Genomic DNA, 15,872 nt, shown 5'->3' with positions numbered 1-15,872 from the left:
TAGAATATGATGAACAGCAACTTGGCCTTTCTGAGTTTATTTAGTGATGGAAAAAATAAGAATTGAAGCCTTTATGAAGTTCAATAGTATTTCCTATTGGTGACACAAACTTCTTGTTTGGAAGAAAGTTGTCCAGAGAATGGCATCTTAGGATAAAGAATAAAGAAACACAAGGAATAAAGGAGATAATAGCATATCTCGACTTAAATGTAGTTAATGATCTGAAAAGCTTGTAAATGCCTTTAGCTTGTTGGACTTCTTCGGATTTTCTTTCTTTCCTTTTATTCTCCTAAAACCTATTTACTACTCTTTTTTATTACTAATATTTTAACGACCTTATGACATTGAATTTACAAACTAAATTTTTAATCTAGCTACCAAAAAGATATACCAGAATGGGAAAAAAAAATATTTTTAAACTAATATTTTAAGAACATGGTAATTTTATTTTTTTTATTATTTTTTAAGTTTTTGTTTAAGTTCCAGTTACTTAGCACAGAGTGTAATATTAGTTTCAGACAGAGTATAGTGACTTAATATAACACTTCCACAACAGGTGCACACTTTAAACCCCATCACCCTTCATCCATCCCCCATTCATCTCCCCTCTGGTAACCATCAGTTTGTTTTTTGTAGTTAAGAGGCTGTTTCTTGGTTTGCCTCTCTCTCTCTCTTTTGCCTTTATTCATTTGTTTTGTTTCTTACATTCCACATTATTATTTTAAACTAGACCTCAAAAGAGTTATCTAAGACAGTTTAAAATATATATATTGAAAAGATACAGGAAATGTCTTTTCAGCTTTCAATTAATTATTTATTCTTATACCAACTTTGGTATCTGGTTAGAAAACCATGAAATTTTAGCTAGTTATTAATTTGTGGAATTGAGATAGAATTTTATATGATAACTACAACCAAGAATTAAGTTTATAATTGATTTTAGTTATAGATGGGACATTTTACTTAGTCCTATTTGTGATTTGATTCAATGGTGAAATTCAGACATAATGTATGGTACATCATCTTCCATCATAAAGTTTTCCTTTTCATTATCTTAAAATTAGCTGTAAAATAATTAAAAAAAGGAACAAAAACAACAATCTGGAGACGTTCTTATACTGAAAGATGCCCTGAACCACTGCTGGGTAAGATTTAGAATGCTGCTTTGAATATGAGAAGGTTCATTTATCCAGAACTTTTTCTTGCTTGAAGCCTTCTTCTGCTCTACCCAAATAGAACTGTCTTCTCTTTCTCATACCTCCACCTGATCTTTTGCATGTGGTGGAGGAGAGAGGAAACACTGTTATTTACACAAATATCTTTCACTTTTCACAAGGTGCAATTTTATTTCCTAGAAAATTGAGCAATGCCTCAAATCATTTTTTAATTGACTTCTGTTGCCACTTCTTTCTAGGTTTCAGTTAGTGTGTAAAGAGAGTAAGAAAAAAAATTCAACTCAATAGAGTTAAATTGGGGCTAGGTAGTAATTTAAGATTAAGAACTATTTTATAAACATGAGAATATTCCAAATATGGAGTGATAGGCATTCTAAAAACATTGTTGGTGGAAGTGCTAACTAGAACCATCACTGTAGAGAGGAATTTGGCACTAAAACCAAAATTTTAAATGCACATTCTCAATGACCTTCTCAATTTTACTTCTAGATCTACGTATACTTATGTAAAAATCCCTATATAAGGATTTTTTATTTCACATTTTCCTTGCATATAAAAATTAATTGAAAAAAATTAAGGAAAAAATTATTTATATAAATTGCTTTATCATTAAATAGTCTAGTGTTCAAAAAAATTTTTTAAAGATTTTATTTATTTCTTCATGAGAGACACAGAGACAGAGAGAGACAGAGGCAGAGATAGAGGCAGAGGGAGAAGCAGGCTCCATGCATGGAGCTTTATGTGGGACTCAATCCCGGGACTCCAGGATCATGCCATGGACCGAAGGCAGGTGCTAAATCGCTGAGCCACCGAGGGATCCCCTCTAGTATTCAAAATTTATATACATTTTTGAATTATTATGTAGACACCCAAAATTATTTTAAGAAAAAAAGATACATTTTATTTTTTTAAGATTTTGCTTATTTATTCCTAAGAGACATAAGGAGAGGCAGAGACATGGCAGAGAGAAGCAGGCCCCATGCAGGAAGCCTGATGCGGGTTCAATCCTGGATGAGCCTAAGGCAGATGATCAAACTGCTGAGCCACCCAGGCATCCCAAAAGGTAAATTTTCTACAAGGATTCATGTATAAAAGCCTGTTGATGATGGCTACTTGTGAAGGGTAAAACTAGAAGAAATTTTAGGGCAGATAGTCAGCTTTCATTAAGCTATTTTTATACTGCTCATTGTCAAGTCAGTGTCAGGATAAAAAAACAGATGATGACAACAGTATTCATTTGATCAAAACTCTGACTTGTGCTAGCTGTTTTGTCATGCGGTTATCAGGCTGACAAAACTCCAACAGAGCAGATCATTCATAATCTCACAAAAAGTATCTCAGGATTACCTTAAAAGTAATTCTTACCATTTCATTCTTTACCAATCAAGGGTTGGGAAGAAAATTACAATTATCATTTGTTATTAAAGTTATTCCTCTACAAAAAAAAAAATCTTCTTTAAATTACTCCTTAAAACAATGTATTATTTTAACCTAGGAGAAAAAAAAACTAGACAACCATATACATTTGTTATTTGAGTTTTTTTTCTTCATGAGAAAACTTGAATTATCCTAATGTGTTTGAAATAAAAGACCTAAAGAAACTAATAATAAAGTAATTTCTTTATATAAAAAAAGAAATTGAACTCCACCATCTGCCTAAACATTAAAGACAAACACTTAACCAAATAGAGATTAGATTTACAAAAGGTAGTTAATCTGAAAATAAATCAAGATAGTTTTTTATTTATTTATTTATTTATTTTAGATTTTATTTACTTATTTGAGAGACAGAGAGCAAGAGCATGGGTGAGAGGGAAAGGGAGAGAGAATCTGAAGTAGACACTGCACTGAGTACTCTGCAATTCCATCCCACAACAGAGATCATGACCTGAGGTGAAACCAAGAGTCAGACACATAATTGACTGAGCCACCCGGGTGCCTCAAAATAGTTTTCTTAACTTTAAAATATCTATTGAAGTTCTCATATGTAGGAGATATTTCATGCAGGATATCTAAAGAAGAGAAGTAATGAGAATGAAAACACTACCATTTCTCTCTCCTAAATTAATATTTATCAAGGCAACTATATATTTTTGAATAAATGGCATTTCAATATTCAATCTGGCAAAATCAACCATGCATTTATATCTAAAGCCTATTATCTTCTAAGACAAACACATGCAGAAAAGATAAAAAGACATCTTTGTTTCAGATGAAATAGCAACCCTGTTCATTTATTTAAGTATCTCATTTATTTAAGTAAACACTTCCTTATAGAACAGTGTAAAATCCCTTTCTGTCAGCTCCCTCTCCTGTCAGCTTTGTGGCTTTCTCAACCTTCCTTTTTTCCTCAACAACCAGTATAGTCTTATCACATTTGTTTTGAAAAAGACTATTTTTTATGAGACTTGTTTCTTTCAATTTTCTTTACTGTATTAAACTCTCTGCAATAGTAACATAATCAGTAAATATTTGAGGAAGATTTTTTTTAAGATTTTATTTATTTATTCATGAGACACACAGAGAGAGAGGCAGAGACACAGGCAGAGGGAGAAGCAGGCTCCATGCAGGGAGCCTGACGTGCGACTTGATCCCGGGTCTCCAGGATCATGCCCTGGGCTGAAGGCAGTGCTAAACCACTGAGCCACCCCGTCTGCCCATTGAGGAAGATTTTGATTAGCTGTACATATACAAAGCATATATATATATATGCACAAATTATATATATATACATATATATATATATAAATTTTAAGTGGCACATAATTCATATTAATCCGAAAACATCTTTACTTTTATTGTCACAGAAACCAAGCCAAAATATTATATCTAAATATCACTTGTAAAAAAAAGCCTGTAAAATGTTTGTAAACTGAAATGAAATCTTTTTATGTTAGCTGTAAAATCTACTGACAATTCACAATTTAAAAGACTGTAGTTTCTAGTTGTTTTGATGAGTTTGTGTTGTTAGGCATAATATTTGCATCATGAGCCACATTCATAAAATTATTTTTTAAGTAACAAAACATACAATAAAAGTGAAAGGAGAAAATAATCAGAGGAACTTACTATTTTCAAATGAATATATCTGTATCATTTTGAAATCACATGGTATTTAAACAATAGCTGAACATCTCCTGTCCTACCAAAATATAATTAATGTTCTAAATAATTCTGTATAAGGACATCACAGACTTCCTTTGTCAGACAAAGCAAAACACAATATAATAAAAAGATCCAAAACAATAAACCTCTTTAAATATGTGCAAGGAAAATAAGAGCATGAAAAGAAAAGAAAATATCTTATTATCATCAAATACACAAGCTTCTGCCAATAAAATAAGTGATTTTCCCCATATTTGGAAAATTAGACTGATTATACCTATGTGTATTTATAAAAAGTTCAAATGACTTTTCTCTCTTCAAATATTTCTTGAACCTGAGCATTAAAAAAATGTAAATAACTGTACCTAAAGATATGAAGGAAATAATTTTGACTCCTAAATCTACAGTTTTATTTCCTTCTTACAAAAAAAATCTGTAAAATAGTAATTAATATCAATTAATTAGTAATTAATATTACTATTTTACAAGTAAAGAAACAGAAGTTTGGAAAGGGTTTTGGATATACGGGGAAGCTGTTGAGTCAGGATAGAATCTGGGTAGTAGTAACAAGTCCATGCTTTTTCCATGGCCTCCCTAGATGCTATGAATGAGATCTGTCTCATTATCTGTGTTTGGTGGAATCTATGCTAAATTTATCTGTCAACACCAACAATTCTTTTTCTTTCAATTTTTCCCTTTATCAAAATCCCGTAATGCACATGGTCATTGAATTACAGTGTATTAAAACCTCCCGGAAAATCCTTTACATTTATTGATTTTAAGTGTCTTGCTTGAGAGATGAATACACTGAGGCACTGAATTTCCCAGGTCACAGTTAGGGGTAAAACTTGGGCTGACCTTCATCTTAAATGCCATTTAATCTTGAAATGAACTAATTATCATATTGTTTTTGAACAAAATCCCAATCCTTCATCTGTCTCTTAGAATCCTTTACATCTTATTTGATATATTTAAACTTCTCTCTTTGCATTACAAAATGGGTTTTATTTTGCATTAATTAATTTTCATACTTCCTTCTACACATCTATCTTGTTTCTGCCTCTCTTCCCACCAACTGAAAAGATTCTTTGCCAACCCATAATTGAAACTTCCTTCAAGTCTTAGTACTTCTCATTTCGTCTAGGGGAATCAGTTTAATCCGCCCCTACAATGACTATTTCTGTTCCTCCCATGTCTTCAGAATGTGAGACCAAAATATCAATGATTATGGTTCCTAGTACACTTTCTTAAGTTTCTTATCAAGTTGTATCTGGACTGACAATTTTCCAAGTCTCCGTTGTCTGAGTTCAAAGCTCTCACATCGTTTGAATTGCCAAAAGTAAGTGGCACTGTGTATACTAATTTTGTAAGAAATGCCTTTCTAAGTAAATTATTTAATAAATGAGAAGATACACAGAATAATCTTTAAGTGTCCATAGTCTGTACATCTTAATGTTACGGCTTTTCACTGTTAGTACAGCACTGTATCTCATAAAAATATTTTGGTAGACAGATAGCTTAAAGCTTGTATCTTATAATATCTTGCATATTGAAGTTGAAAACAAATTTTCTTCCTAGACTTGTGTTTTTGTTTTTTCTAACACTTTCATTTGCATCATTGAAAAGTAGATTTTTTTTCATATATATTAATATTATCACAACTTCATGACAGTTATTATCCTAGTATTGCATGTAAAGCAAGCTGAAATAACTCTTCTAAAATTAAACATCTAACAAGTTGCAGAGCTATGACTGAACCCTAAAATTCAAACACCAAATCCTCTAATCCATACTGCCCTCTCTATATTAGATATTTTATTGTAGCAAAATATTGTTTAAAAACGTGTTTATTTCTGCTCTGGTGCTATTATTCCTATGTGGAAGGGGCTGTGTAAGTAAAGCTGCATTAGCTTTGCAGTTAACCCAACCCCATAAAATAAGCTTTACAGCACCATCAATATCCTATACTTTACTAACTGAAGGAAATCAAGCTTATTTATAATCACATCTAAGAAAGGTATCTTTTCATAGATTCGAAGCAAACCACATTCATTTTACCTCAGACTTAACTGTATTATCAGAGACACTAGATGGTTCTAAGATGCTAAAGTTAGCACTGTAATGAGATGTAGAAAAACACAGCATTCATTTAAAGTGGTTGGGTGAGTCTTGGAATCAAAGTTACTTCAAAATAACTTATGCAGTAGGAAGTAAATGCAGCAATCAGAGAGCCAAGGCTAGCGTGAAATACTCCAAGCTGGAAAGACTCAGTAGCCAAAAACTAACAGCAGTCTCTAAAAGGAGAACATTTTGAGCATTTGCATCTTAGCTGTATATAACTCCATCACTGCACATTTCACATTGAATTACACTCACCCTATGTGCTTATTTCCTCCACCAGCTTATAAACTATTTATCCCCCTTTAATTTTTACTTAACTACAAATGCACACACTAGACCATTTGAGTGCATGAAATAATGTAGAAATGGCTTTAAATGTAAAGAAATGACTTTTTATTAATGCAACTCATTGAGTTAATATACTAACAAGACTATTTTAAAAATGAAAAACAAATACAGTCATAACTTCTTAAACACAGTTAATCTGGTGTATTTTCATAAAATCAATTCTGGATCATTTAACTTAAATCTTAAATAACCACTCTTTCTTGTTAAAGTTATTGTTTTTTTTAAATACTGGAGAATTCAAAGGTAAAGGTAAGTAAATATCCAAAGAAAGTAAAAATTCAAAGAATATTAAGGACCACTTATTCATTGGACTTAGAGAATATATATTTTCTACTAGTTATTTGCAAATGTTGACTATATGCATAAAGTAAAAAAATTTCAGGTGAGACATTAATCGTTTTAGACAGTCTTTTAGTTCATCTTCACTATACTTGTCACTGTTAGATATTCAGTATTTGAAGGAAACAAGAGTCTTAAAATATGAAGTCAGCTCATATGGACACACACACAAAAATCTGTTGTCATATGTAACAGTGATAGGTTTGAGAGATAATGCTGTATCAGAAACCCAGCAATGTGTAACTGCCTTTCCACTTGAATTGCACTATGCTCATTTCATAGTTTATGTTCAGTTCTACCAGAGAAATTTTTTTAGCTCATGGTCTATATATCAATATTGCTTTCCACAATTAGGACAGCATTGTGCTTTATACAAAAATAGAGTATTTTGGTAGACAGAAAACTTAAAGCTTATATCTTACAGTACATATTGGAGTGAAAACTAAGTTCCTTCCCAGACTTAATTCTCTAAATAATTAAATCACATTATTAAAATTAAGCATGGATGAACTTTGGTTCAGGCACAATGATAAACTACATACTATTACAGACTCAGATTTGTTCTGTATTAACTTCCTTTAGTATTACAATACTAAAACTAGAGTTTTTATAAAAGTTGATATTTGAATTCTAAAACTCAGAAGAATAGTATCTATTTCTAGACTCATTTTTAGCTTTGTATTTTATTAAATTTTCCCAATCATTATTATCTTAAGGAAATCCACGATTTAAATTTTATCCAAATTTGCCAACATAAAGGAACATTTTCTCACACACCTCATTGACTATTTCACCTTGCTGTCCCATCAATCATGTATTACTAAAAAAAGCAAAGATGAAAAACCCCCAAAAAATGCCAGTCCAGGAGAAAAAAAATAACCAAAATAATAATAATAAAAAAAGAACAGTACTGGGGATCCCTGGATGGCTCAGCAGTTTAGTGCCTGCCTTCGGCCCAGGTCGTGATCCTGGAATCCCGGAATCGAGTCCCACATCAGGTTCCCTGCATGGAGCCTGCCTCTCCCTCTGCCTGTGTCTCTCTCTCTCTGTGTCTCTGATGAATGAATAAATAAAATCTTTAAAAAAATAAAAAGGACAGTACTTTATAAATATATAGTGGAAAAATCATTTTCATTTCTTTTTTTAAAGATTTTATTTATTCATTCATGAGAGACACAGAGAGAGAGAGGCAGAGACACAGGCAGAGGGAGAAGCAGGCTCCACGCAGGGAGCCCGATGTGGGACTCGAACCCAGGTCTCCAGGATCAGGCCCTGGGCCGAAGGCAGGCACTAAACTGCTGAGCCACCCAGGTATCCCCCTTCATTTCTTTTCTTACTCGAGTCCTTGGGCTTCCTAACTGAAACTGTCGAAAATCTCCTATTTAACTGTTGAATGCACACTAAGTTCATTATGAAAAAGTTTATATCCGGCAATTATGTTGTCTAGATACTCAGTTCTTGGTTAAGAGACTGTGAGTATAGCTGTCTCCTATGAGTTAACATATTTCAATTTTAAATTTTCTAATCTTAAAAGAAAATGTTTTACAGGTCCTCAACGGTAACAAGGAAATTCTATATATGATGTCCTAATATTGATTTAATAGATATAAAAATAATTAAGATTTCCATAGCAAAAAAAAAATATAAACTAGAAAAGCTCTGACTCAGAAATTTAAGAGGAGGGCTCTAATTCTATCATCTGCATTAAAAGTAATGTTGAACAGGTCACTTCATCTCTTTATATCTCTGTTTATTACTCTCTGTGATAATATGTGAAAATATGAACTCTGTATGGCTCCTTCCAACACTAAATGATATTTTTCTGTCACTTTTTCCTAGTTGTCCTGATAATTTGTATCATCCATGACTCATGAGGTCTGTGGTTATTTTTAATGAGATGGTTATCTTAGCATTAGAAGCTCATTCCCTAACTCAGGTACTGCCAATAGAACACCAGCACTGAATGAGAAAGAGTATTAAATTGAAGTATGAAGCTTAATGTTTCAAATCTGTTACAAATGATATGACTTATGAAGTTCCTGTCATTAAATGTACTAAAAATTAGAAAAAAAATAATGATCACTAACAAATTGTTCTATGAATTTTTGAATACGAGAAATGAGATTAGTCTACATCTTTTAGAAAAGAATATGAAGAGGAAAGCTTCCAAAATAACACAATAAGTCAGAACACAAAAATCTAACAAAATTCAATATGAGAGCTTTTCTAATCTCAGAAACATTTGTGAATCCTTAAATTCATTTAGGTGCACAGGAAACAATTTCATATTAATGACCATGAAATGTTAATTAAATAAAAATGTATTTCTAGAAGACAAGAAGTCATTGTTAAATTCCTACTGTCATTCACCTTTGTTTTCTAATTAGTATTCATCTTATTCACCAGGGATTTCACCTAATTGCCATTTCTGAGACTATAAATTACAACAGTATCTCAGTAAATATAACTGAAAAGTGAATTTTTTATATAAAGTTGAAATGAGAGAACCTAGGAGAATTAAAATATTTATATTTGGTTTATATTATATTTGGTTCAGCTTCAGGAAAGTTCTTTAATGCTTTTAAATAAGGAATTAAACATTTTAGAAAATAAGATGAAATTTTATGTACTTACAAATAAATTTTTCACCAAATAAATAAAACATTTCTCCACTAGTTTTCTCATAAATACAAACTCCTGAAACTAATGAAATCTTTCTGAAAATACATTTTAAAATGTCTATAGCTCCAAACACATTAAAACTGTAATTATCCTGTTATAATACCTCTCTTAGTAAGAACTCCTTAGTTTTTTAGGTTCATAGTGAATGTTTCTGCCAATATTATGATAAGAAGAAAATTTTAATACACCTTTCATCACCTAAGTGATTAACGTAATTTCTCTTGCTAAGCTCCCTATGCTATAGTTGCTATTGATCACAATGGAGGATGAAATCATCTTCATGAGCATTTAACTGCTATAAGAATGATAATAAGAAGCAGATTCCTGTCCCAGCCCCAAACAATGTTTATGTATATAATTATACTTTCCTAGGCAATGGTCAGAAAAGAGAGTTTTGGAACGCTCATAAACAAAATACTTGTATTTCCCTCATTGCCCAGATAGACAATTGTTTAAATTTTGGATAATGAATGTTCAATTTGTTACTTTAATCCTTAAGCATGTCCATATTTTTTTAGAGTAAAGACACAAACTATAAAGGTATGCTTTCAGGATAGCTCATACAACTATATTAGTATTTTATTTTCAATCAGGATCTCAACATTTTTTTCATTTATACAAATAAAGGAAGTACTTAGAACCACAACTGATACAAGAAAAAAAATGTGCAAGTCCTGCTGGATCTTTTAAGAGAAATCCACTTACTAAAAATAAATAAAAGTGGTATCTACAAGGAAGCAAGTTTTTTAGGTCACTAAGGATTTTTAAGGAATCACTGAGAAGACCAGAAAAAAAAAAAAATCAATTTTACACCTGAGTTGTCAAATGCATCCAATGAAGCATTTTTGGAATTATTTAAAAATGATAATGATCACAAGGAATTCCAGCTTAAGAAACTCATGGGAAAAGAACATACTTTCTAAAATTTCTCGAGAATGATGATTTTCACACAATTTTATATTAGATTAAGAAATTGTGGATTCATTGATTTTTTGATGTCCCTAAAAGATAAAACTTTGATTTATTTTCCAGGATTGCTTTATGCCCTATTGCTGGCCTTCCATTTCCCTGAAAAACTAAAAAGAGGAGCTTCCATAATTTTAAGTCTTATGAGCTGATGTTTAAGAAGGCTATAACGTCAAAAATACAATGTCTAATACTCTGGAATGTGAAATTAAAGACCTGTGTCTTAATTTAAAGGATTGATTTGTATGAAAATGCTCTATAGTTGGCTTATACATATATTTGTAATAGATCAAACATAAATGAAGTTAAATATATGGTCTTTTACCAAATTCATGGTGTATGTTTTGATACTGCCAAATGACTTTGATGAAAGAATTTAATTATAAAACCATCTTTCTAAAAAGTAAATATATACAATAAAACAATTTAAAAATTTCTCTCATACACTATATCAATGAGATACTATTAAATGTGTTGTATTCATTCTTAATGAAAATAACTAAAAGATCGTTCAAGTGTCTGGAAAAGATATCAACTGATATTATTCTGTTTATCAGAACCCTTCTAACATTTACACATTTGGATATCAATAAATCATAAAAGGACAAATTAATTGGGTATAGTTAGAGAGATGAGACATACATGGTTCACAATAGTTTTTAAACCTAAATATTATATTAAGGAGTTTTATAGGCTTCATTACTTTTTAAAATGCACCAATCTCTAATGTAGAATTATTGATTACAAATGCTCAGAAAATAGACCTCTGCAAAGATTCTATTGCTTTGGGCTTCCGACCAGCCTCATCCCTGCTATAAGTGCTAAGAAGTTCATGTGACATATTAGCACAGCCTTACAGCACTAATCCAATATCTTGTCAGAAATACACACATCTCTTATTGTATGTAAAAGGAGTTAAATAAATCTGAGATCTTAAAGTCAGAGATTTAAGACACCAATTATATAAATATATGGACCTGTTTAAGATAAATTCCCAACCTCTAAGTAAAATTTTAAGAAAATACGTAGTTTGAAGACTATATAGTTTATCAAAATATGTGTGGTAGCAAATCACATTTTAAACATCTTGGCCTCATTAAATCCTAAATTAATTTTTGATGAATGGGGAATCACTAAATGTTGCTATAAAACTTGTTTTAGTCAGTGGAATTTAAATGTAGTCAAATCATCGCTATACTATTATAGCCATCCAGGAAAGTTTCTTTGTTTTTTGTTTTTTCTAAATTCACAAAAAAAATATACCTTTTGTTTTCTCTAGAAGTAAGAGATTCCAAAATGACTCGGCCAGTACATCATCTCATTACTTTTATCTGGAGAGCCCACTACCCTTTACTGACACTCTCTGGTCCTTATCACTAAATCAGTTTTGAAAGTAAACCATACTCTAACCTCTAACCTAAAGGAGTTAAGTTTTTTTCTAAACTGTTAAATTAAAAAATGCATTTAAAGAAACAGATATTAGCCATTTTAATAAACAGCTTTACTTAATTTGACCCATAAAATTGAAGTAAACGTGTCAAGCAACTAATTTTTACTCATTTTGTTAAATAAACATAGCCTATGTGTAGTAGGTTCATTATTTGATTTTAGTTAATCTTGCTAACCTAATAAAGATTTCAGGCGACCTCATGGTTGAAGGATTGCTTTGGCAGGGAAATATTAAGATATTTCCGCAATCCATTTAACAAATACCACAATTGTACTTTCCCACATCTATTTCTAAATATACTGTGGTGTAACATGTGCCTCACAGTTTATAGACAAAGTCTGGGATTTAGTTAATCTATCAGGGTAAATATTATTCTTCTAACTTTGAGAATTCTAACTTCTTACTCAATTGTATATATAATCAAACAAAAATTAAAATTAGCAGTTTTTCTCATTTCTTACTTTTCAGAAGTTTTAAACTTCAGAACAATTTAAAGTCTTGGCTAACCCCTGCCCCCCCCCCCACAAAAAAAATACTTTTATTGTAAAAATATTTCACTGATTTTCAAATATTTGCATATTTCAAATATGCTTTACTATCATCTCACCACACTCAAGTTATTTTTCAAATTCTCTTTCATTTTTTGTGTCACACTTCCTTAATTTAACTCTGAAGTTTGCATTCTGTGCTTGTGTTTCCTCACTAGACTCAGTTGCTCTTTGTAAGTGATATCTGTATTTTTTTAGTCATTTGCTTCATGTCACATACTCTTACAGTCATATTGTTTTAGAGTTTGTTTGCTTTTCCAGTGGAGTCAGAGGAAATATAGCTGTCAAGTTATATACTGAGACTCAATATACTGGTCCACATTCAACTTACAATAAGCTGAGTACGAAGCAGGAAAATACGCAAAAGCATATTTCTAAGTTGCTTAAAATTGAGTATAGGCCCTTTGAAAAAAATAATGACCTAGTCATTACTAATTCTTTTATGTTTAGGGTCACAATATCAATAATGATGAACTCCTTTAAGCTTGCTATGACAGTTGTATTTCTGTAGCTCTGTTACAGTTCAATAGCAATAAATTATACTTTCATTAGTTTTTAAATTTGATCTACTGTTTATTTATCTGTGGCTTTTTTTAATGCTAGTATCCTAATGAACTCCTACTTTTTTTCACCCTCCTTTCCACAGTTAAAAGTGAGAATCGAGTTGGGAGTATAGTATCTCTAAATTATTTCATCTTTTCAATTAAAAAAAAAAACCCAGATGAATTGAATAAGGTAAGGCATTTTACATATGACAGTTTAAAAGTTTTTGCTTCCCAATCTGCATTTAAAGTACCACGATGTATTGTATTTTTCGTGCTAAAGAGATTATAGGAGTTTAAAATAAAGTAATTCGAAAACACTTAGTGGATCTTTGTTTTCCAAAAATAAAATCATTTAAACAAAAAAATTTGAGATGGTCAGAGTAATTCTCAGCTAATATAATTCACAGCATGTTCCTAGTTATGCAAATCAACAGTCTCTTTCATTTTTCAATAAAAAACTCAATAAGGATGTCTGAACACTTTTATATCCTCTAAACGAAATCTATCACACTCCTACAAAACATTCAGAAAGCATCTCAGCATAATCCAAAATCCTGTTTTTCTCTGGAGTCTGGAAGTTCACGGAGCCCACTCACAGACCACCCCTCCTGCGTCCTGGCGGTTCCCGCGCGCCAGGTGCCCGCTCCGTGGGCTCCCCTCTTCCGGGCCCCTGGTCCGCGCGCCGGGCCCTGCGGGCGCAGGTTGGGCTCTGCGGCGCGGCTCCTCCCCTCACCTGGCCTGCGCCGCCGCGCGTTCGCTCCTGGGGCTCACGTTATGGGACAGACAAATAGCTGAGATGTGCTCTCGCTTCCACTTTTCTGACATAAAATCCCAGCAGAGGAAAAAAAAATGCATGTGACAAAAAAGAAAGAAAAGGGGGGGGGGGGAAGGAAAGAAAAGAAAAGAGGAGATAAAAAAGCTGTACGTTGCAGCCGTTAAATTCTGGCCCCGCGGCTCAGAGGAGACGGCTTTGCGGAAGCGCGTGTGTCGGGGCGGTGAGCGCCCGGGGCGCAGGCAGGGCCCGGGCAGCAGCCGCCGGCCCAGCAGCGCCCGCCGCTTACCGTGGGTCCGGGTGCGGGTCCGGGTGCGGGTCCGGGTCCTGGTCCTGGTCCGGGTCCGGGGTCCGCGCCCGCGCCGCGCCGTCCTGCTCCGCCGCTCGGTGCGCACCCCGCGGTGCCTCGAGCCCGGCTGCGCCTGCGGAGGGCGGGCTGCGGGGCGCCGGCTCCTTCAGGGGCGACCCTCCCGCCTGCCCCGCTGCTCCCCGAACACGCGACCCGGGTGAGTCCTCGGAGCGCCCGAGCTTTACCCGCACTTCGGCCGCCGCCGGCTCGCAGCGAGGCGCGCCCTCTCCGAGGCCGGTTCTGCTGCGAGGCAGGCGCGGCGGCGGCTCGGGCTGCCGCGTGGGGCTCGAGGGTCCTCCCCCTCCTCCCCCCCCTCCCCCCCCCTCCCCCCCTCCTCCTCTCCCTCCCCCTCCGCGGCCGCGCGCCCCGCCCCCCCGCCCCGCCGCCCGCGCCCCGCGCTCACTGCCTCTCGCGAAGGGCCGGTTCAGCACGTCCCCGGGCGGACAGGTCCGGCCGCCCCGCAGGGTTCTCCGCGTCCGCTCGCGTGTCCCCGGCCCTCGGCGCCTCCCTTCGCGCTCGGGTGCGGAGGCTTCCCCTGCCCCCGCCCTTGTGCTCCGCGGCCGCTGCGGGCTCCGCGCTCGGGGGGCACCGGCGGGGCCGCCGGCGGGGCTGCGGGCGGGGGCGGGGGCGGGGGCGGGCCTCGCCCGGGAGGGAGGGAGGGAGGGAGGGAGGGAGCCCCCCGCCCCCGCCCCCGCCCCCCGCAGGTCCGGCCGCGGGGACCGCCGGGACCGCCGGGACCGCCCGCAGCTGCGGCTCCGGCTCCGGCTCCGGCTCCGGCTCCGGCTCCGAGGGCTGCGCGGGCGCCCGGCCGGGTCCGCACGTCCCACCTGCACGGTCTCCCGGGTCCGGGCCGGGAAGCGTTTCTCTTTGTTCATGCACCTGCCGGTGTCCTCCAAGGACCCAGTAGAAGTCTCCTTGGCTCCCCGCCCCCCCCCCCCCCCCCGGTGTCCGCCCTGAAGAGCTAAGGCAGGAGTCAGTCGGCCGAGGCTCAGACCCCAGCTCTTCTGAAATTTTATATCGCAAGAGATGTCACTGGAAAAATGACCCAGGTGTAAACCCGCGGGGTGGCGGCTCTGCGCTGTGGCTCTGGGAGGCCCCGGCACTTCCCTCTCGGGCTCCGAGTCCTTCTCAAATTCTCCTGACTCTTGGACGTGGAGGGTTTGCTGCACAAATTACATGACACTTCTTTTGCAACGTCCCGCCATACACAATGCGACTACCACCTGTATTAAAAGGAAAAGGAAATCCCACACACTTTGCGTCTGTACGTCCGTCTCTGCACCTGTGCGAAAGCCTAGCTCACCCGGGTGAGGGTGGCCGTGCGCTCGGTCCAGCCCGACCCGCCCCGGGGCCCTGCTGCCCCCCTAAGCCTCCGTGGGAGTCGGTAAGGAGAGCACGGGCCATGCAGCCTGTGCCTGCCACCAGCCCTGTGCTGTCTCTCTTGCTGTTCTGGGCATTAAAATCAGTCTTTC

The 15,872-nt window shown here is 36.3% G+C and overlaps 1 protein-coding gene across 4 annotated transcripts in view; it reads right to left on the bottom strand.

Annotated features, from left to right (window-relative positions):
- Positions 1–14,686, bottom strand: part of CNTN5 (contactin 5) — a 1,290,695-nt gene extending 1,276,009 nt beyond the window's left edge. For all 4 annotated transcript variants that reach the window (XM_077867587.1, XM_077867588.1, XM_077867590.1 and 1 more), the window contains exon 1: positions 14,341–14,686. The gene's annotated coding sequence lies outside the window, so the exon portion shown is untranslated. The remainder of the gene's footprint in view (positions 1–14,340) is intronic.
- Between the last annotated feature and the right edge of the window lie 1,186 nt (positions 14,687–15,872).

This window comes from Canis aureus, chromosome 23, assembly GCF_053574225.1.
Source record: "Canis aureus isolate CA01 chromosome 23, VMU_Caureus_v.1.0, whole genome shotgun sequence".
Taxonomy (NCBI): Eukaryota; Metazoa; Chordata; class Mammalia; order Carnivora; family Canidae; genus Canis; species Canis aureus.
Note: the sequence above shows the minus strand (reverse complement) of the source record. Positions and strands in the feature narration are given on the sequence as shown.